The 21,488-nt window shown below is 43.4% G+C and overlaps 1 protein-coding gene and 2 pseudogenes across 4 annotated transcripts in view; 2 read left to right on the top strand and 1 right to left on the bottom strand.

Annotated features, from left to right (window-relative positions):
- LOC140717854 (uncharacterized) overlaps positions 1–21,488 on the bottom strand; it is a 966,201-nt pseudogene that overhangs the window by 740,936 nt on the left and 203,777 nt on the right.
- On the top strand, positions 737–1,070 carry LOC140717574 (ubiquitin-ribosomal protein eL40 fusion protein-like; annotated as a pseudogene).
- LOC140717799 (histone H2B-like) overlaps positions 7,435–21,488 on the top strand; it is a 49,025-nt gene continuing 34,971 nt past the window's right edge. For 2 of the 4 annotated variants that reach the window (XR_012096616.1, XM_073031523.1), the window contains exon 1: positions 7,435–7,581. The gene's annotated coding sequence lies outside the window, so the exon portion shown is untranslated. Of the gene's footprint in view, positions 7,582–17,683; positions 18,032–21,488 lie in introns of all 4 variants that reach the window. The other 2 variants (XR_012096615.1, XR_012096614.1) reach the window with 2 other exon arrangements.

The following is a 21,488-nucleotide window of genomic DNA, read 5'->3' as shown; positions in this document are numbered from 1 at the left end:
TACACCATCATTTGGGATCCCAGAATGATTCCAGAAGAAACAAAGATTCACCTACAAGCCTGTTGAGGCTATTAAGTGTATCCATGCTCATTGTGTGGCCTCCTTCACATTTGGCAATGAATTCCACAGATCCACCACCCTCTAGCCAAGGAAATTCCTTCCCATTTCTGTACTAAAGGGATGTCCTTCTACTCTATGCCATCTGGTGCTGGACTAACCCACTACAGGAAACATCCTCTCCACGTTCACTCGGCATTTCAATAGGTTATGATGCAATTGTTCCTCATTCTTCTAAACCCCAGCAAGTATCATCAAATCTCCTCATATGTTAACTTTATCATTCCTGTGATAATTCTCGTGAATCTGCTCAGGACACTGTCCAATGAAATCCCATCCTTCCTTCAATTAAGTACCCAAAATTGCTCACAATACTCCATGTGGAGTCTGATCAATGCCTTTGAAAGCCTTTTGTTGCTTTTTAAATTTGAGGTTCATAAATTCATCAGGATTATTGATAGGGTGAATGGAAACATATTTTTAGTAAAGAGCAATTGGATCTGGAGGGCAGTGGTTTAAGGTGAGATGGGAGAGATTTAAAACATGAAGGACTGGTATTTTCACCCTGAAGGTGGTGGGGATATGAAACAAGCAGACAGCAGAATTGTTTGAGGTTTGTACAATAAGAGAATGTAAAATGACACACTTTCAGTGTTGCAGTAGCTGTGGGGCTGGCAAGATGCAGATTTTTCTGAAAACTCTGACAGGGAAAACCATCACCCTTGAGGTTGAACCATTTTCACACCATTGAAAATGTGAAAGCCAAAGTCCAGGACAAGGAGGGGATTCCTCCTGACCAGCAGCATTTGATCTTTGCTGGAAAGCAGCTAGAGGATGCCGTACCCTCTCCGACTGCAATATCCAGAAAGAGTCCACTCTGCATCTGATGCTGCATCTGAGAGGTGGTGATCTGTCGCAAGTGCTATGCCCGCCTGTGTCCTTGTGCGTCAACCTGTCATAAAACCAAGTGTGGCCACACGAACAGTCTGTGCCCCATCAAGAAGCTGAACTAAACATCACGTTCTGTTGCCCACGTTAGACTTGCATTTGTCCTAAGTTTCCAATAAATGTTAGTTGCATTGCCAAAGAAAAATGACACACGGACAGGTATGTGGATAGAGAAGGGTGAGAGCGATGTGGGACAAATGCAGATGGATGGAACCAACTCAGATGATTTTGGTCAGTATGGACAAGTGGGGCCTCTATTTTCATACTTCTGAGAAATAGTATCTAATTTTAATTCTCATATTCTGCTTTTTCTAATGTAATCTTCTCCCACAGTTGTAATTTCTATTTTCTGTCCACGTAAAGGTGTTTGCATTCAAGGTCTCCTCCACAATCACCATCAGCACTGGTGAACATCAAGGCTGTGCAATTGGCCGCTACTCTACTCAATTTATACATGTGATTTTTGGCAAAGTACAACACCAATGCCATATTTAAGCTTGCAGATGACAGCACTATTGGTCGATGAATTAAGGTGGTGAAAAATTTGCCATCAGGAGGGAAATGGAAAATCTGGTGAATGGTGCCACATCAGCAACCTCTCACTCAACATCAGCAAAGTCAAAGAATTGATCACTGACCACAGGAGGAGGAAACGGGAAGTCCATCAGCGAGTCATCATCAGGGACTGGAGGTGGATCTGTCCCAGGACCATCCATAACTGTCATTATAAAGAAGGCACGGCTACAACTCTGCTCAGAAGTTTAATTAAAATTGACATGTCAAATAAAACTTTGACACACTTCTATAGATGCACAGTGGAGAGTATCCTGACTGGTTGCATCATGGTCTGATATTGAAACACAATGAGCAGGAATGGAGAGGTCTACAAGATGTAATGGATAGATCCCAATTCATCACAGGCAAAGCCCTCCCCATCATTCAGTACATTTACAAGATGCACTTAACCATAACCATATAACCATATAACAATCACAGCACAGAAACAGGCCATTCCAGCCCTCCTAGTTCGTGCCGAACTCTTAATCTCACCTAGTCCCACCTACTTGCACTCAGCCCATAACCCTCCACTCCTTTCCTGTCCATATACCTATCCAATTTTACCTTAAATGACACAACTGAACTCGCCTCTACTACTTCTACAGGAAGCTCATTCCACACAGCTGCCACTCTCTGAGTAAAGAAATACCCCCTCATGTTTCCCTTAAACTTTTGCCCCCTAACTCTCAAATCATGTCCTCTCATTTGAATCTCCCCTACTCTCAATGGAAACAGTCTATTCACGTCAACTCTCTCTATCCCTCTCAAAATTTTAAATACCTCGATCAAATCCCCCCTCAACCTTCTACGCTCCAATGAATAGAGACCTAACTTGTTCAACCTTTCTCTGTAACTTAAGTGCTGAAACCCAGGTAACATCCTAGTAAATCGTCTCTGCACTCTCTCTAATTTATTGATATATTTCCTATAATTCGGTGACCAGAACTGTACACAATATTCCAAATTTGGCCTTACCAATGCCTTGTACAATTTTAACATTACATCCCAACTTCTGTACTCAATGCTCTGATTTATAAAGGCCAGCGTTCCAAAAGCCTTCTTCACCACCCTATCTACATGAGACTCCACCTTCAGGGAACTATGCACTGTTATTCCTAGATCTCTCTGTTCCACTGCATTCCTCAATGCCCTACCATTTACCCTGTATGTTCTATTTGGATTATTCCTGCCAAAATGTAGAACCTCACACGTCTCAGCATTAAACTCCATCTGCCAACGTTCAGCCCATTCTTCTAACCGGCATAAATCTCCCTGCAAGCTTTGAAAACCCACCTCATTATCCACAACACCTCCTCCCTTAGTATCATCGGCATACTTACTAATCCAATTTACCACCCCATCATCCAGATCATTTATGTATATTACAAACAACATTGGGCCCAAAACAGATCCCTGAGGCACCCCGCTAGTCACCGGCCTCCATCCCGATAAACAATTATCCACCACTACTCTCTGGCATCTCCCATCTAGCCACTGTTGAATCCATTTTATTACTCCAGCATTAATACCTAACGACTGAACCTTCTTAACTAACCTTCCATGTGGAACTTTGTCAAAGGCCTTGCTGAAGTCCATAAAGACTACATCCACTGCCTTACCCTCGTCAACATTCCTCGTAACTTCTTCAAAAAATTCAATAAGGTTTGTCAAACATTACTTCTAATGTTTACTAAATGTAAACTAAAACTAAAGTTTACTTCTACAAGTAAACTGCATCCATCATCAACAACATCCTTCATCCACTTCATGCTCTCTTCTCACAGCTGCCGTCGGGAAGGATGTACAGAAGCCTTAGGTCCCACACCACCAGCTTCAGGAAGAGTTATTACCCTACAGCAGTCATGGTCTTGAAATGACACAGGTATCTTCACTGAACTGATTCCATAATCTGCAGACTCACTTCCAAGTATTCTACAATTGAATTTCACTGTAATTTTTAAAAAAATATTTGCATGATCTGTCTTTTGCACATTGGTTGTCTGTCAGTCTTTGCTGTTTATAGTTTTCATGACTTCCATTGTATTTATTTTCCTGTAAATACCTGAAAAAAGTGAAACTGAAAGTAGTACCCTATTGTGCCAGAGGTCCCAACACACTAGACCTCCACTGCACTCCGATAAGGAATGCCTATTGTTTGCTCCCGAGACCGCATTTTGTTAAGTCAGATTATTTGACTGTACTCATCCTACCTGCATACAGACAGAGCTTAAAGGGCAAAACTCCAGAGATCAAGCTTGTTTGAGTGGCATAATAACAACAACCTCTCACTCAGTGTCAGTAAGACCAAGGGACAGATTGCAGACTTCAGGAGAGGGAAACCAGACATCCATGAGCCAATAATCATTGGACAATCAGAAGTGAAGAGTGTCAATAACTTTAAATTCCTGTGTGTCACTGTCAGAGGATCTGTCCTGGACCCATCATATAAATATTATTGTGAAGAAAGTACGACTGCACCTTTACTTCCTCAGGGCTCTCAGAGATTCAGCATGTCATCGAAAACTTTGCCAAACTTCTATAAGTGTGAGGTGGAAAGTGTGCTGACTGGCTGTATTACGGCCTGGTATAAGGTCATCAATGCCTTTGAGTGGAAAATCGTACAAAAGGTAATGGATTCAGCCCAGGTACATCACGGGTAAAACATTCATAACCACTGAGCACATCTACATGAAACGTAGCCGTAGAAAAGCAACATCCATCATCAAAGATCCTCACCACCCAGGCAATGCTCTTTTCTCACTGCCACCATCAGGTAGAAAGTACAGGTACCTCAAGACTCGCACCACCAGGTTCAAGAACAGTTACCACCCCTCAAACATCAAGAGCCTGAAGAAAAGGGGATAGCTGCACAGGTGTCAGGACTCATTTAGGGGCTCTTTTATATTATTATTGCATTCTCATTATTTATTGCTATTTATTTTTCTGCATTTGCCCTGTTTGTTTACAGTTTATAGTTCCTCATATTTACAGTTCTCAGTTACTGTTCTATAGATTTGCAAATAATGCCTGCAGAAAATGAATTTCAGGGTTGAATGTGGTGACGTGTATGCACTGTGAGAATAAATTTTACTTTGAACTTTGAACTATATGGTGAAATATGCACACTGTGATAACAACTGGGAAATGACCCTCGTCAGGTGTCAGATCTCTCAGTGGGAGAGCATTTTTGAGATAGTGATCATAATTCTAACTCCTTTATAATATCATTGGAGAGAGGTAGGAACAGACAAGTTAGAAAAGCGTTTAATTGCAGTAAGGGAAATATGTGGCTATCGGGCAGGAAATCGGAAGCTTAAATTGGAAAGAGATGTTCTCAGGGAAAACTACGGAAGAAATGTGGCAAGTGTTCAGGGGATATTTATGTGGAGTTCTGCATAGGTACATTCCAATGAGACAGGGAAGTTATGGTAGGGTACAGGAACCGTCATGTACAAAGGCTGTAATAAATCTAGTCAAGGAGCGAAGAAAATCTTACAAAAGTTTCAGAAAGCTGGGTAATATTAGAGATCTAGAAGATTATAAGGATAACAGGAAGGAGCTTAAGAAGGAAATTAGGAGAGCCAGAAGGGGCCATGAGAAGGCCTTGGTAGGCAAGATTAAGGAAAACCCCAAGGCATTCTACAAGTATGTGAAGAGCAAGAGAATAAGATGTGAAAGGATAGGACCTATCAAGTGTGACAGTGAGGAAGTGTGTATGGAACCGGAGAAAATACCACGCTGAAGTATAATGAATATTTTACTTCAGCGTTCACTATGGAAAAGGATCTTGGTGATTGTAGTGATGACTTGCAGCAGACTAAAAAGCTTGAGCATGTAGATATTAAGAGAGAGGATGTACAGGAGCTTTTGGAAAGCATCAAGTTGGATAAGTCGGCGGGATCGAATGAGAAGTACCCCAGGCTACTGTGGGAGGTGAGGTAGGAGATTGCTAAGCCTCTGGCGATGATATTTGCATCATCAATGGGGACAGGATGAATTGCGGAGGGTTGGAGGGTTGTGGATGTTGTTCCTTTATTCGAGAAAGGGAGTAGAGATAGCCCAGGAAATTATAGACCAGTGAGTCTTACCTCAATGGTTGGTAAGTTGATGAAGAAGATCCAGAAAGGTAGGATTTATGAACATTTGGATAGGTATAATATGATTAGGAATAGTCAGCATGGCTTTGTCAAGGGCACGTCGTGCCTTAGGAGCCTGATTGAATTTTTTGAGGATGTGACTAAACACATTGATGAAGGAAGAGCAGTAGATGTAGCATATATGGATTTCAGCAAGGCATTTGATAAGGTACGCCATGCAAGGCTTATTGAGAAAGTAAGGAGGCTTTGTGGAACCAGAACTGGCTTGCCCACAGAAGAGTGGTTGAAGTCCGGTTATATTCTGCATGGAGGTCGATGACCAGTGTTGTGCCTCGGGGATTTGTTCTGGGACACATACTCTTTGTGATTTTTATAAATGACCTGGATGAGGAAGTGGAGGAATTGTTTAGTAAGTCTGCTGATGACACAAATATTGGAGGTGTTGTGGACAGTGTGGAGGGCTGTCAGAGGTTACAGTGGGACATTGATAGGATACAAAACTGGGCTGAGAAGTGGCTGATGGAGTTCAACCCAGATAAGTGTGAAGTGGTTGATTTTCGTAGGACAAATATGATGACAGAATATAGTATTAATGGTAAGGCTCTTGGCAGTGTGGAGGATCAGAAGGATCTTGGAGTCTGAGTCCATAGGACACTCAAAGCTGCTACACAGGTTGACTCCGTGGTTAAGAAGGTGTACGGTGTATTGGTCTTCATCAACTGTGGAATTGAATTTAGGAGCTGAGAGGTAATATTGCAGCTATATAGGACCCTGGTCAGACCCAACTTGGAGTACTGTGCTCAGTTTTGGTTGCCTCACTACAGGAAGGATGTACACGCCATAGAAAAGGTGCAGATGAGATTTACAAGGATGTTGCCTGGATTGGGGAGCATGCCTTATGAGAATAGGTTGAGTGAACTCAGCCTTTTCTACTTGGAGCGACAGAGCAGGAGAGGTGACCTGATAGAGGTGTATAAGATGTTGATAGGCATTGATCATGTGGATAGTCAGAGGCTTTTTCCCAGGGCTGAAATGGCTGCCACAAGAGGACAGAGGTTTAAGGTGCTGGAGAGTAGGTACAGAGGAGATGTCAGTGATAAGTTTTTTACTCAGTGGTAAATTCATGGAATGGGCTGCTGGCAATGGTGGTGGACGCGGATACAATAGGGCATTTTAAGAGACTTTTCGTTAGGTACATGGAGCTCTGAAAAATAGAGGGCTATGGGTAAGCCTAGTAATTTCTAAGGTAGGGACATGTTTGGCACAACTTTGTGGGCCGAAGGGCCTTTATTGCGCTGTAGGTTTTCTATGTTACTGCTAACTTAGTTTCGATTAAAATTTTGGCTTTGACAATATTTTTCCGTAAAGTTCTTTTTTCATAAAGGGTTCAGTGATCTAGTTACAACGACTTTTTACCCCAAATTATAAAAGATTATCCATACAAAAATGTAGAAAATACAAATATTAAATATTTATAAGACCGTAGAGTCAAATTAAAATGTGAATATTACTGTCTATAACACACTCAATTCCCGTGGGTGGGGGGGGGGTCACCGTTCCCGGAAATACCCCTCTGTACCCACTCTGTTACAATGCTATCAATTTCTCAGCGGCTCCACTGATTGACAGCTCTCTCTGCCCCGCCTCCCGGGCTGATCACTCCACGTCACGTGATACCGCGTTTCGTTTGCCGATTTGTGACGAGCTGACGTCATAGGAGTCCTACCGTCACCGACGTCGTTTCCTGGGGAACGGTCCGGTGCGGCCGGTTGGTCCGGAATGGTGGGCACGGGGTTGTGGTAAAGTGGAGTCAGTCTCTACTTTGGGTTTCGGCTCCACTGTGGGAATCGGCCTCTCCTCTTGCTGCTCACGGAACAGTGAGTGTCTGTCAGCGCCTCACCGCACCGGCTCTCTGCCTCAGGTACAATATTTAAACCATATTTGCACAGTTACATGGATAGGAAAGGTTGAGAGGGACACGGGCCTAATGCAGGCGGATGGGACGAGTTCAGGTCGACAACTTGGTCGGCGTGGATGAGTTTTACCGAAGGGACGGTTTCAGTTCTGTATAAATCACTGACTCTATTCTGGGCGGTTCAACCAGGGCAGGATGTGCACAGTGAATGACAGGTTCCTGGGAAGGTATAATGAACAGAGACTTTGTGGGTTTTTGCCTCCACACCTCCTCTGGCAGCTCATTCGGGATACCAGCTGTTCTCTGTGTCAAATATTTACCCTTCACATCCCCTTTAAACCACCCCCTCTCACCTTACAACTATTCCCTTTAGCTTTAGACAGCCACACTACTGGAAACAGTCTCTGTCTCTCTAACCTTTGTATGCCTCACGTAATTTTATCGACATCCATCAACTCACTCTTCAGATTTACTTTCCATCTCCACCCTGTTACATCAAAACTTTTCTGTGCAGTTTTAGGGCGGAGAAAAGACCCCAGTGAGTGAACAGTTTCTGCCTTCCCATCCCTAGAAGATGTCCCATTGATCCATGAAATTGGCACTCTGTCCCCTGCACCAGCTCCTCAGCCATACATTCATCAGTGGTATCATTCTGTATTTCCCCGAACTAACAAGTGTCACTGGGAGCCATATAGAGCTTACTACTTTTTAGTTTCTGTCTTATTTCTGTAAATACACTGCAGAGGACCACATCCCTCCTCCCCCCTACATTGTAATTACCAACATGCACCATCCACCACGATGTCTGGCTGCTCAACTTTCCCTTTGAAATGTCCTGCAGCTGCTCCGAGACTATCGGACCATAAGACACAGGAGCAGAATTAGGCCATTTGGCCCATCCTGTCTGCTGCCCCATGCTGCCAGGAATAAGAGATCATGACAGATCTCTTAACCCTCTCAAACACTCTTATCCCGTCCCCCCTACCATCGAGAACCTCCACATTCAATATACCCTTTGATTTGGCCACATCCGTCTGTGGGGATGAATTCAGAGTCAGAACGAGAATCAGATTTATTACCACCGGCAGGTGTCAGGAAATTTGTTAATTTAGCAGCAGCAGTTCAATGCAGTACATGATAATATAGAAATAATAAATAAATTACAGTGTGTGTATATGAATATGTATATTAAGTAGATTAAAATAGTGCAAAAACCAAAATAATATTTATAATAAATAGAATACATCTGCAGCAGTTTTTGGGTGTTTTAAAGTGTCAAACCCAAATATCTTCAAACTCCTGATGAAATATATCCACTGTCTTGTCTTCTTTATACTGTAGCTGCATCAATAGATCCTCAGAGATATTGACACCCAAGAACTTGAAATTGTTCGCTGTCCACTTCTGATCCCTCTATGAGGATTGGTTCGTGTTCCCTCGTCTTACCCTTCCTTCAATCAGCTGTTTTGTCTTACTGACATTAAGCACAAGGTTGTTGCTGCGACACCACTCAACTAGCTGGTATATCCCACTCCCGTATGTCCAATCATCTCCATCTGAGATTCTCCCAACAATGGTTGTATGAGGCATATTTATAGATTGCATTTGAGCTATATTTAGTCACATAGTCATGGGTATAGAGGGAGTAGAGCAGTAGGCTAAACACACATCCTTGAGGTGCACCAGGGCCAGTGTTGATTGTCAGTGAAGAGGAGATATTTGAATTGACTTTATTTCTTGCATCTTTCACGTACATGAGGAGTAAAAAGCTACGTTATGTCTCCATCTAAATATGCAATGTGCAATCACAGTAATTTATAATAATTGATAAAAAAAATAGAACAGCCACTGTAACAGAGAGGTACCCTCAAATGAGTGTGAGTTAATCAATCTGATGGTGTGGTGGAAGGAGCTATCCAGAAGCCTGTTGGTCCTGTCTTTCATGCAGCGGTACCCTTTCCCGGATGGTTGCTGTTGGAATAGATTGTGCTTGGGGTGACTTGGGTCCACAATGATCCCTCGGGCCCTTTTCTCACACCTGTCTTTGTAAATGTCCTGAATCATGGGAAGTTCACAACTACAGATGGACTGGGCTGTCCGCACCACACTCTGCAGAGTCCTGCGATTAAGGGAGATTCAGTTCTCATACCAGGCAGTGATGCAGCCAGTTGGGATGCTCCCAGTTGTGCCCCTGTAGAAAGTTCTTAGGATTTGGGGGCCCATAGCAAACTTCCTCAGTCGTTTGAGGTGAAAGAGGTGCTGTTGTGCCTTTTTCACCACTCAGCAGGTACGTACAAGACCACATGAGATCAATAGACAATAGGTGCAGAAGTAGACCATTCGGCCCTTCGAGCCTGCACCGCCATTTGGAGATCATGGCTGATCAATTCCTATCAATACCCGGTCCCTGCCTTGTCCCCATATCCCTTGATTCCCCTATCCATAAGATACCTATCTAGCTCCTTTTTCAAAGCATCCAGAGAATTGGCCTCCACTACCTTCCGAGGCAGTGCATTCCAGACCCCCACAACTCTCTGGGAGAAGAAGTTTTTCCTTAACTCTGTCCTAAATGACCTACCCCTTATTCTCAAACCATGCCCTCTAGTACTGGACTCTCCCAGCATCTGGAACATATTTCCTGCCTCTATCTTGTCCAATCCCTTAATAATCTTATATGTTGCAATCAGATCCCCTCTCAATCTCCTTAATTCCAGCGTGTACAAGCCCAGTCTCTCTAACCTCTCTGCATAAGACAGTCCAGACATCCCAGGAATTAACTTCGTAAATCTACGCTGCACTTCCTCTACAGCCAGGATGTCCTTCCTTAACCCTGGAGACCAAAACTGTACACAATACTCCAGGTGTGGTCTCACCAGGGCTCTGTACAAATGCAAGAGGATTTCCTTGCTCTTGTACTCAATTCCCTTTGTAATATAGGCCAACATTTCATTAGCCTTCTTCACTGCCTGCTGCACTTGCTCATTCACCTTCAGTGACTGATGAACAAGGACTCCGAGATCTCTTTGTATTACTCCCTTACCCAACTCTATACCGTCTCCAACTCCCAAGTTCCTCGGGTATGTTGCTGCCGAGGAACTTAAAGCTGTTTACCCTCTCAACCCCAGATCTCTTGATCATCTATTGACATCTTTTGATGTCAATAGGGGTTAGCCCATCTGCATTAATCCACAAAATCTATGCACATTATCACCAATCCGCACAGATTGTTGTTTCCCGGTTAGGAAGTCGAGGATCCAATTGCAGAGGGACCAGGTTCCGTAGCTTATTGATCAGGACTGTGGGAATGAAGGTGTTAATCGCTGAGCTCTAGTCAATGAGCAACATCCTGACATAGGCAGCACAGATTCACTGCCCTTTACTCAGGAAATTACTCCATATCTTTGTTCTAACGGTATGTGCTAATATTCTGAGGCTGTGCCCTGTGGTCCTAGACTGCCCCACTATCAGAAATACCCTCCCCACTCCATTCTAGACCTTTCGATATTTGATCGGTTTCAATGAGATTCCCTTGTTCTTCTAGAGAGTACAGGCCCAAAGCCCTCAAACAGTCCTTGTTCATTAACCCTTTTATTGCCAGGATCATTTTTGTGAACCTCCTCTAGACCCTCTCCTATGCGAGCTTGTAGCTTTTTAGATAAGTGGCCCAAAACTGTTCACAATACTCCAAGTGTGATCGGACCAATGCCTTATAAAGTCTGAGCTGATCCTATATCTCCCTACCACTCCAGTAATATCCCTACCAATAATGTAAGAGTCACCAGGGTACAGTTTCCCTGTTCCAGTCGTGGTCACTCAATAATCTGCAGCCTGACCTCAGGTGTGACCAACACACTGGATCTCCGGTCTCAGCATCCTGGAAACTCTGGGTCTGTCCATCTCCATCTTCATTTCCTTCACACGGTCAGTTAGGAGCTGCACCTCGGTGCTCTTCCCTCATGTGAAGTTATCGGGGACACTGAGTGACTCCCACATCCTGAGGTGGAGCATGTCACTGCCATAACTGTAATTCCAGATACTCCAGTAGGGAGAGGAATTCCAAAATCCTCTGACATTTGACTTCCCAGAGTACACCGACATCTCCCATTTCTCTGCCCACATTTCCAGCTAGTCTATGTTCTGCTGAATCCTTTGGCAACTTTCCTCACGATCCATAACTGCACCAATTTCTGTGTCTCTGCAGACCTACAAATCAGCCCTACTTGGCTACTCTGAAATTGTTTATGCTTTTTCAGATGCAAGCTGATCTTATCATTAAATATCTTTTCCAATAATATCCCTCCCACTAACGTAAGAGGCACCAGGGTATAGTTTCCTGTCTTGTCCCTATTGCATTTCTTAAAAAAAGGGGAAGAATATTTGTCATTTTCCACTCTTCTGCACCCTGGCCTGCAATTAAAAGAGCATCAGTTTTGAGATTTGTTAAATTTTTGTCCTTATTTTATCCCTCAAGCATCAGGTTTTTAAATCAAAGTTCAAAGTAAATTTATTATCAATGTACGTATACATTCTACAGCTTTGAGGTTTGTTTCAAACAGGCTGCCACAAAACAAAGAAAGCCAAAAGAACCCACTAATAAAATAAGACCATCAAACACCCAATGAATCCTGCAATCAATATGCACAAGTAAATTCTGTAGCGTATTGAACTGAAATGCTCAAAGAGAGTCTGTGCACAGATGCTTAGTTCAGTGCAGAGTGGAGAAGCGAGCTGAACCGGCTTGTCCCTGGCCTCGGGCAGAACAACCTGACCTTTTCAGTCTGGCCCCGCGTCTAAATCGTCGTCCAAACATTGGGTTCAGTCGCTTTGATACGATCCGGGTCCTGGTCCCCGCCACTTCGATTTGGCCTGTATCTGACTTTTCAATTTTAGCCCGGAGTTTAAATCAACCGTACTTTGGGTCTTCCTCACTCTCAGTGACCTCAACTCGGTTCAGCCACATCAAATTGCCTCCAAGTCAAAAGGGAAGTTACAGGCCAGAAAAAGAGATTCACTGGTGTCACCTTAAACCAGAACCAGTAGAGATAACTCCATTTAACTTCACTTAACTCACCACTGAACTGTTTCCCACAGTCTATCACTTCACTTTCAATGATTCTGCATCTCATGTTCTCTATTTATTTAATTATGACTGTTATTATTATTTTCTCTCTTGTATTTACACAAGTTATTGTCATTTGCACATTGGTTATTTGGCCACCCTGTTGGATGTGGTCTTTCTGTTGTGGTTCTTGGATTTACTGAGTAAGACCGTATGACAAGGCAGTAGAATTAGGCTATTTGGCCTGTCGAGTCCGCTCTGCCATTCAATCATGGCTAACCCTTTTTTCTCTATGCAGCCCCACTCCTCGGACTTCTAATAACCTATGATGCCATGTCCAATCATGAGCCTATCAAGCTCTGCCTTAAGTACACCCAAGGACGTGGCCTCCACAGCTGTCTGTGGTTATAAATTGAACTAATCCAGCACAGTCTGGCTAAAGAATTTCTCTGCATTTCTGTTTTAAATGGACACCCCTCTATCCTGAGGTTGTGCCTTCTAGTCCTACCATAGGAAACGTCCCTTCCACATCTACTCAGTCCAGGCCTTTCAACATTTGAAATGAGATTCCCCCTCCCCCCCATCCTTCAAAATTCCAGTGAGTACAGACCCAGAGCTATCAAATGTTCCTCGTATGATAACTTTTTCTTTCCCAGAATCATCCTTGTGAACCTCTTCTGGAACCTTTCCAATGCCTGCACATCTTTTCTTAGATGAGGAGCCCAAAACTCCTCACAATACTCAAGGTGAGGCCTCACTAATGCCTTATAAAGTCGCAGCATCACATCCCTGCTCTTGTATTCTAACCGCTTGATGTGAATGCTAACATTGCTTTTGCCTTCCTCATCTGTGACTCACCCTGCAAGTTATCTTTAGGTTGGTCGGCACAAAGACTCCCAAGTCCCTTTGCATCTCAGGTTTTTGGATTTTCTCCCTATTTGGAAAATGGTCTGTACACTTATTTCTACTACTAGAGTGCATGACCATGCATTTTCCAACAGTGTATTTCATTTGCCATTGTCTTGCCAATTCTCCTAATCTGTCAAAGTACTTCTGCAGCCTTCCTGTTTCCTGAAGAGTACCTGCCCTTCTTGTCATTGGCAAACTTGTAATAAAGACATCTGTTCCATCATTTAAATCAATGATATACAGCATAAAAAGAAGTGGTCCCAACACCAACCCCTGCGGAACACCACTACTCACTGGCAGCCAACCGGAAAGGATCCTTTTATTCCCACTTGCTGCCTTCTACCAATCAGCCAATGTTCTAACCACGCCAGTAACTTTCCTGTAATACCATGGGCTATTAACTTGGTAAGCAGTCTCATGTGTGACACCTTTTGAAAGTCCAAATATATGACATCTGCTGCATCCCCTTTATCTATCCTGCGTGTAATCTCTTCAAAGAATTCCAACAGGTTCATCAGGCAAGATTTACCCTTAAGGAAACCATGCTGACTTTGTCCTTTCTTGTCTTCTTGTTCCAATACTGCATAACCTCATCCTTAACAATTAACTCCAACATCTTCCCAACCACTGAGGTCAGGCCAACTGCTCTATAATATCCTTTCTGCTGCCTTCCTCCTTTCTTAAAGAGTGGAGTGACAGTTGCAATTTTCCAGTCCCCTAGCACCATTCCAGTGTCCAATACGTTTTGAAAGATCATTACTAATGGCGCCACAATCTCTACCGCTAACTCTGCAAGAACCCTAGGGTGCAGTTCATCTGGTCTGGGTGACTTATATACCCTCAGGTCTTTCAGCTTTTTGAGCGCCTTTTCCTTATAATAATAACTGCATTCACTTCTCTTCCCTCACACCCTTCAACATCTGGCACATGACTAGTAACTTCCACTGATGCAAGATACTCATTTAGATCATCTGCCATCTCCTTCTCACCCCCCCACCCCCCACCCCATTAATATTTCTCTGGCCTGATTTTCTAGCAGTCCAATATCCAGTCTCATCTCTCCTTTATGTTTTACATACTTGAAAAAGCGTAAACTATCCACTATGATAATATTTGCTAGCTTGCTTGTATATTTAATCTTTATCCTCTTTAGGTTGCTCTCTGTAAAGTGTTAGAAGCTTCCCAATCCTCTGTATTCTGACTTTTTTTCTTTGTTTTATTTTACATTAGCTTTGACTTCCTTGTCAGTCACAGTTGTACTATCTTGCCATTTGAGAATTTATTTGTTTCTGGAATACATTTATCCTGTACCTCCCACATTTTTCTCAGAAACTCTCACCATTGCTGCTCTGCTGCCATCTCTTCCAGCATCTCCTTCCAATTTTCTTTAACCGACTCCTCTCTCATACCACTGTTACTACCTTTACTCCACTGAAACACTGCTATGTCAGACTGTACGCTCTCCCTATCCAATTTCAAGTTGAACTCAATGATACTGTGATCACTGCCTCCTAAGGGATCTTTTACCTTATGTTCCCTAATTGCCTCCTGTTCATTAAATAACACACAATTCAGTATAGCTGATTCTAAAAAGACAACTCTTAGGCATTCACCAAACTCACCGTCTATTTCCTCCCTGATTCTCCCAATTGACCTGGATGTTGAAATCTCCCATGACTCCCATGAAATCTCCAATAACATTGCCCTTTTGCATGCCTTTTCTATTTCCTGTTGTAATCTGTGGTCCACATCCAAACAAATGTTGACGGCCTGTTTATAACTGCATCAACGTCCTTTTACACTTGCAGTGTTTTTTAAACTCTACTCACAATGATTCAACATCTTCTGATCCTATGGCACATCTTTCTACTGATTTGATACCAGTCTTTACCAGCAGAGCCATGCCATCCCCATTGCCTACCTTCCTATCCCTCAGATATGTCTAACTTGGGCACTTAGCTCCCAACTCTAAATATTTTTCAGCCGTGATTCAGTGATGATCACATTATACATGACAATCCGTAATAGGGCAATAAGATTATCCACCTTATTTTTTATATTCTGTGCATTGAGGTATAACACTTCAAGTATTGGATTTGCTACCCTTATTGATTCTACATCCCTCTGCTGGCTGCAGTTATGCCCTATCATCAGCTCGCTCTTCCTGACAGCGTGACTGCATGTTATCTTTTCTTTCTTTACCATCTGTACTATCCTGCGTCCTTTCACGCCAGTTCTCATGCCCCTGCCAAATTAGTTTATACCCTCCCCAACAGCTCTTAACAATCCAGCAGAACACCCACAAGAAAATTAATCCCAGCGTTGCGTATGATGACAGAAATGTATTTTGATAATACATTTACTTTCAGCTTTGAATTTTGTAGTAGAGAGCCGGGTGTTGTACTGGTCTATGTCCTCACTGGCCGGTGCTGTGCTCTGGCAGCTCAGTGTGCTTGGAATATGGTGTCAGTGTTTTTACAGAAGTGTGTCCTTATTACACAATTGATCTTGTCCAACCAGGAGCTTGGAAGATTCACTGGAGACTAGAATAATTTTTTCAGACTTTTATTGGTCACAGGATCATTCTGGGATGATCTGGACTATTTGACCCATCAAGTTTATACCAGCTCCTGCTACATTTCTACAGTCCCATTCCCCACTCTGTTCCCACAGCTCTGCAGGTTATTTCCCCTGAAGGACCTGTCTAATTCCTCTTTGAACACTGGTTGTTCCTGCCACAATCTGGTGAGTCCCATATTTCCCAAGGCGAAGTCAAGAAAGTCTCCCTCCCTGGTGGATCATCTACATACTGTTTCAGGAAACCTTGCTAAAAGCACTTAACAAATAATGCCCCATCCAAGTCACAGGTGGTAAGAGAGTCCCAGTCACTCTGGGGAGATTATTCACTATAGTTACACTGTTGTTTTTACATCAGTCCATAACCTGCCAAAATATCTATTCCTCTCTCTCTTACTGGCTATTGGGAGCCCTACAGTTTCATCCCATAACAGTGATTGCACCTTTCTCATTCCTGAGTTCCACCCACATTGTCTCACTGGATGAGCCTCTGGGATGACCTTGAATTTGTGACATTCTGCCTGATCAGCAGTACAGCTCCCCAAACCTCATTCACCTCCCTCTGGACTGTCTGAATCTGAATCCTGGAATGTTTAGCTACCAGTCCTGTCCTTCTCTGTAATGGATGAATCTCTGTGCCATGTACTAATCCAGGCTCCAAGTACGTCTGCATCAACTTCCACACCTGGCACTGATACAAACACACTTCAGGCCCTCAATGCCACTGTGCTCATTAACTCGGCCTAACCATGCCGTGGTGTACTGGGCCAATGGCATCAACACGGGTGATGTCATCTGAGAATAAACTGATTAGAAAGGCTGTCTCTGTTATTGGAGTCAAACTAGACACACTGGAGGCAATGGTGGAACAAAGGACCCTACGGAAAATCCTGACAATTCTGGACAATGTTTCTCACCCTCTGCAAGCCTCCTTGGCTGAACAGAGGAGCATCTTCAGTAACAGACTAATATCACTGCGCTGCTCGAAGGAGCGCTGTATGAAGTCATTCTGACTCTCGGCTCTGTAATGAGTCAACCTATAGCCGGGGAAGTGATGACACCCAGTTAGACTGTTTGTGGTAACTTTTTATTCTTTCTCTTACTTCTAATATTTGTTTATCTGTTCACTTGTAGTGCTACTGAGACACTGTGATTTTTCTATTTGGACTTACTTTCTGTGTTAATCCACATCTGTCAATGCCACTACTGACCTTTCAATCTTCCCATCTCCTCTCCTGAAAAAAACTCAATGATCCATGTAACTAAAACCCTCCGTCCTGCACCAGCTTGTTAGCCACACATATATAACTGTACCACCTTTTTATTTCTTCCCTTGCTAGCAGGTGACACTGGGATTACCCCCCCCCCCCCCCCCCAAGAGTCTCTACTTAGCTTTTTCGCCAGCTCCCTAAATCTCTTTGTAGGAATTTGTCTCTTTTGTTAGAACCAATATTGACCACGACCTCTGGCTGCACACCCTGCCCTTTCAGAATGGCCTGTACATCCTTGGCCCTGGTACCAGGGAGGTAATGCACCATACTGCAGTCTCTCTCCTTGCCGCAGATACACCTGTCTGTGACCTCGGCTAAAGAATCCCCTGTCACTGAGGCTCACCGAGAACACAGAAAAGTACAGCACAGGAACAGACCCATCTTCACATGATGTCTGTGCTGAACACGATACCAAATGAAACTAAGTCTCTTCTACCTGCGTATAATTCGGTAGCAGAGCGAAGGGCGCTGAGTAGGCTACGGTCAATCATGGAAAACCCTGAACATCCTCTGCATAGCACCATCCAGAGACAGAGAAGCAGCTTCAGCGGCAGGTTGCTATCGATACAATGCTCCTCAGACAGGATGAAGAGATCATTACTCCCCAATGCCATTCGGCTTTACAATTCAACCGCCAGGGGTAAGATATGTTAAAGTGCCGGGGTTAGGACTGAGCTTAAGTTACCATTCAATGTATTTTAGTAAACTATTTAAGAACTTTTTAAAAGCTATTTTTTAATGCTTTTTGAGAGGGTGATTTTAGATGCATATCATATTATACTGAGTTAAGTTTTGTATGTAATTAGTTTTGCTACAATAAGTGTATGGGACATTGGAAAAAATGTTGAATTTCCCCATGGGGATGAATAAAGTATCTATCTATCTATCTAATTTGTGTGCTTCAGTTCTCTAAATATTCATGGGCTTATTTAAAACCCTGTTTAATGTCATTATCGTATCTACTTCCACCACTCCCCATGGCAGCCCAAACCCATCCCTCACCACGCTCTGTATGGAAACAGAAATCTTACCTGCCCTGAAATCCACCTTTAATTTCTCACCCTGGCATTTTAAAGCTGTGCCTTCCCATATTTGATATTTCTACCCTGGGGAAGTGATTCTGACTGTCTACCTTGTCTACACCTCTCATAGTTTTATTAACTTCCCTCAGGTCTCCCCTCAGTCTCCTTCACTCCAGGGAAAACAGTCCCAGTCAGTCTGATCTTTCCTTGTAACTCAAGCCCCCAGTCCAGGTAACATTCCTGTGAATCGTTTCTGCACCTTTCCAGCTTAATCACATCCTTCCTCTCGTAGTGACCAGAACTGCACAGGGTACTCCGAGTGTGGTGTAATTATTGATTTGCACAACTGTAATGTGATGTCCCAACTCCTCTCAAAGCCTTTACCGATAAAGGTAAGCATGTCGTGCTCCTTCACCCCCTTGTCTACCTGTGTTGGCACTTTCAGTGAACTATGTACCTGTGCCTCAGGTTTATCTTTTCATCAACACTCCTCAGGACCCTGCCATTCACTGGGTATGTCCTGACCTGCTTTAACTTCCCAAAATCTATCAATGTACACTTGTCTGACACTGTAACAACACTTCTCTGTTTCTGTGCATTAATGCCTCAGCAATAAATGTCAATGAATCATTCACCTTTGAACCTTGGTCATATATGGTCTTATGAAACCCTCACTGCACCCGTCTCTATTTTGTTGTGCAGGCACACCTTGACCCCTCTCTATTTCTATCATTTACAATTTATGTCAACATAACTAGTGGTGAATTTTGATTCCTCCTACCACATGCCATCACACTTAACACATCAAACTCCATTTACCTAGTATCCGACTCACCAGCTTCCCCCTATCCTGTTGTAGAGACCAAATGTCCAATCAGAACATGCCCATACCACATTCCCGTCATTGACAATCGGGGATTCCTCACTCTCTGCACCTCCTCCAGGTCATTAATATCAATAGTAAATAATGGAGAGTCCAGAAGAGGTTGCTGGGACACTCTAGTAGTTATGTCATCCCAGCCTGAAACAGACCTGTTATTCTGTCTCAGTATGATACCCAGTCTTCAGTCAGTATGAACATACTTCCTGCCCAGTACTGAGATCTGGTCTTGTGCACCAGCTTTTCATGTGGCACCTTGGCAAATGGCTCCTGACAATCGAAAATCACCACTTCTCCAACTTCCCCTGTAAAGTCTCAAATCTCTGGTATGTTTGTCAAACATGACTTAACATTCAGTAACCCAGGTTACAGAGACAAAAACCAGGTTCCAGATGGACAGGGTGGTGAAGAGGGTTTTGGAACACTGGCCTTCAGTCAGGGCACCGAATATAGAAGCTGGGATGAAATGGTGCAGTTGTACAATACGTTGGTTTGGCCGCATTTCATAAATAGAGTTTAGTTTTAGTGACCATGCTATATGACAGGCACCATTGAGTTGGAAAGAGTGCAGAGGTGATTTATGGGCACGTTACTGGATCTCGAAGGACTGATTTGTGTAAAGTGTTTTGAATGATTTTCCTTGGAATATTGGAGAATGAGTGGTGATATTGCAGAGGTGTATAAAATTGTAAGGGGCCTGAGTTGAGTCAAAGATAACAATGTTTTTGCCAGGGTTGGGGAATCAGGAACTGGAGGGCATTGGTTTGAGATGAGATTTAATAGAACCTGAAGGGCAACTTTTCCACACACAGGCTGGGCAGTAAATGGAATGAGCGGTCAGGGGTAGTGCCTACGAGTTGGTACCTGAGGCATATAGACAAAAGTTTAGATATTTAAAGAAACTGTGGAATCAAGCGTATGCAGAGTTTGCCTATGAAAAGGATGTGCTCTTGGATCGCTGGTGTGCTGCAGAAAAGGTGGAGGAGGATTTCCATCGTTTCAGAGAGCTAATTTTGATTGAAGAATTTAAAGGTTGTGTTTCGGACAATATCAGGATGTATCTGAACGAGAAGACGAATAAGTCTATATCGGAATTTGCCAGGTTCACAGATGAATATGCCCTAACCCACAAGACAAAGTTTTCCTCAAATAAGAGTTATCAGAAAGACAGTACGGATGGTAGAGAAAGTCCACCGGCTAAGGTAGAGAATAAGCTGGGAGCTAGTGGAAAAGGTAAGGAGGAGAAAAAGCAGGCTGGCAGGAAGGTTCCTGGCTTGACCTGTTGTAATTGTGGGAAGGTTGGTCATATTGCATCTAAGTGTTTTGCTCCAAAGAAGGAGACAGGAAAAGGGAAAACGGCAGTCCCTACAGGGTGTATTGAGTCGATCAGCAAATTGATGAGGAAGGCAAAGTTAGATAGAGTACGAGAGGGGTGTGAGAAATTTATTTCAGAAGGGACGGTGTCTGTGAAAGAAGGAGAAACCCCAGTTCCAGTGTGGAGAGATACTGGGGATGTGTATTCAGCAGTGAAGCTGACAAGCAAGCCTGTGAGTGTTGAGGACCCGCCCCTAGATTCTAAGATCTATCCCTCATGCGCAATCACTCGCAGCATGTCGAGAAAGGCGGCTGAGAAAGAGGACAGTTTAAATGAGTCCAGTGTTGATTTGGCTGAGACCTTTTTACCGACCCTGTACCAAGAGGGGTTAGGGGATGGTAAAGCGGAGAATAGGGAGGTGAAAGAGAATAAAGGAGAGGAGGTAGACCTACCCTTAGTCAGGAAGGAATTTATAGAGGCACAAAGTAAAGATGAAAAACAGATAAGGCAGTTAGAAGGTCCAGGGTTGGACATGGATGATCTGTCTGGCTTGACAGAACTGTTTGAAGAAGTTGAAAAATTTAAATGTGTTCCCGATAATGATATAAGGGTAGTCCTAGATGAAAAGGATGCCATTACCTTGAAGGAGTCTGCTGGGTTAGCAGATGAAGTTGTTTTAACCTGCAGTGTTGAGTTTACTCCGGATGGGAGTTGCCCAGAGAGTAACTGGGAGGATCAGGGGAACTTAGAATTTGAAAAAGGGACTGGTATGGAAAGCCTGGAAGAGGTAGATGTCCCGTTTGAGTGTGAAGGGTGTGGAGGCAAAGGGTACTGAACCTAGTATTGAAGCTCAGGAGAAGTCTGATGTATCTGATTTAGT

Source organism: Hemitrygon akajei, chromosome 28 (genome assembly GCF_048418815.1).
Source record: "Hemitrygon akajei chromosome 28, sHemAka1.3, whole genome shotgun sequence".
Taxonomy (NCBI): domain Eukaryota; kingdom Metazoa; phylum Chordata; class Chondrichthyes; order Myliobatiformes; family Dasyatidae; genus Hemitrygon; species Hemitrygon akajei.
This window is presented reverse-complemented; position numbering and strand designations above follow the sequence as displayed.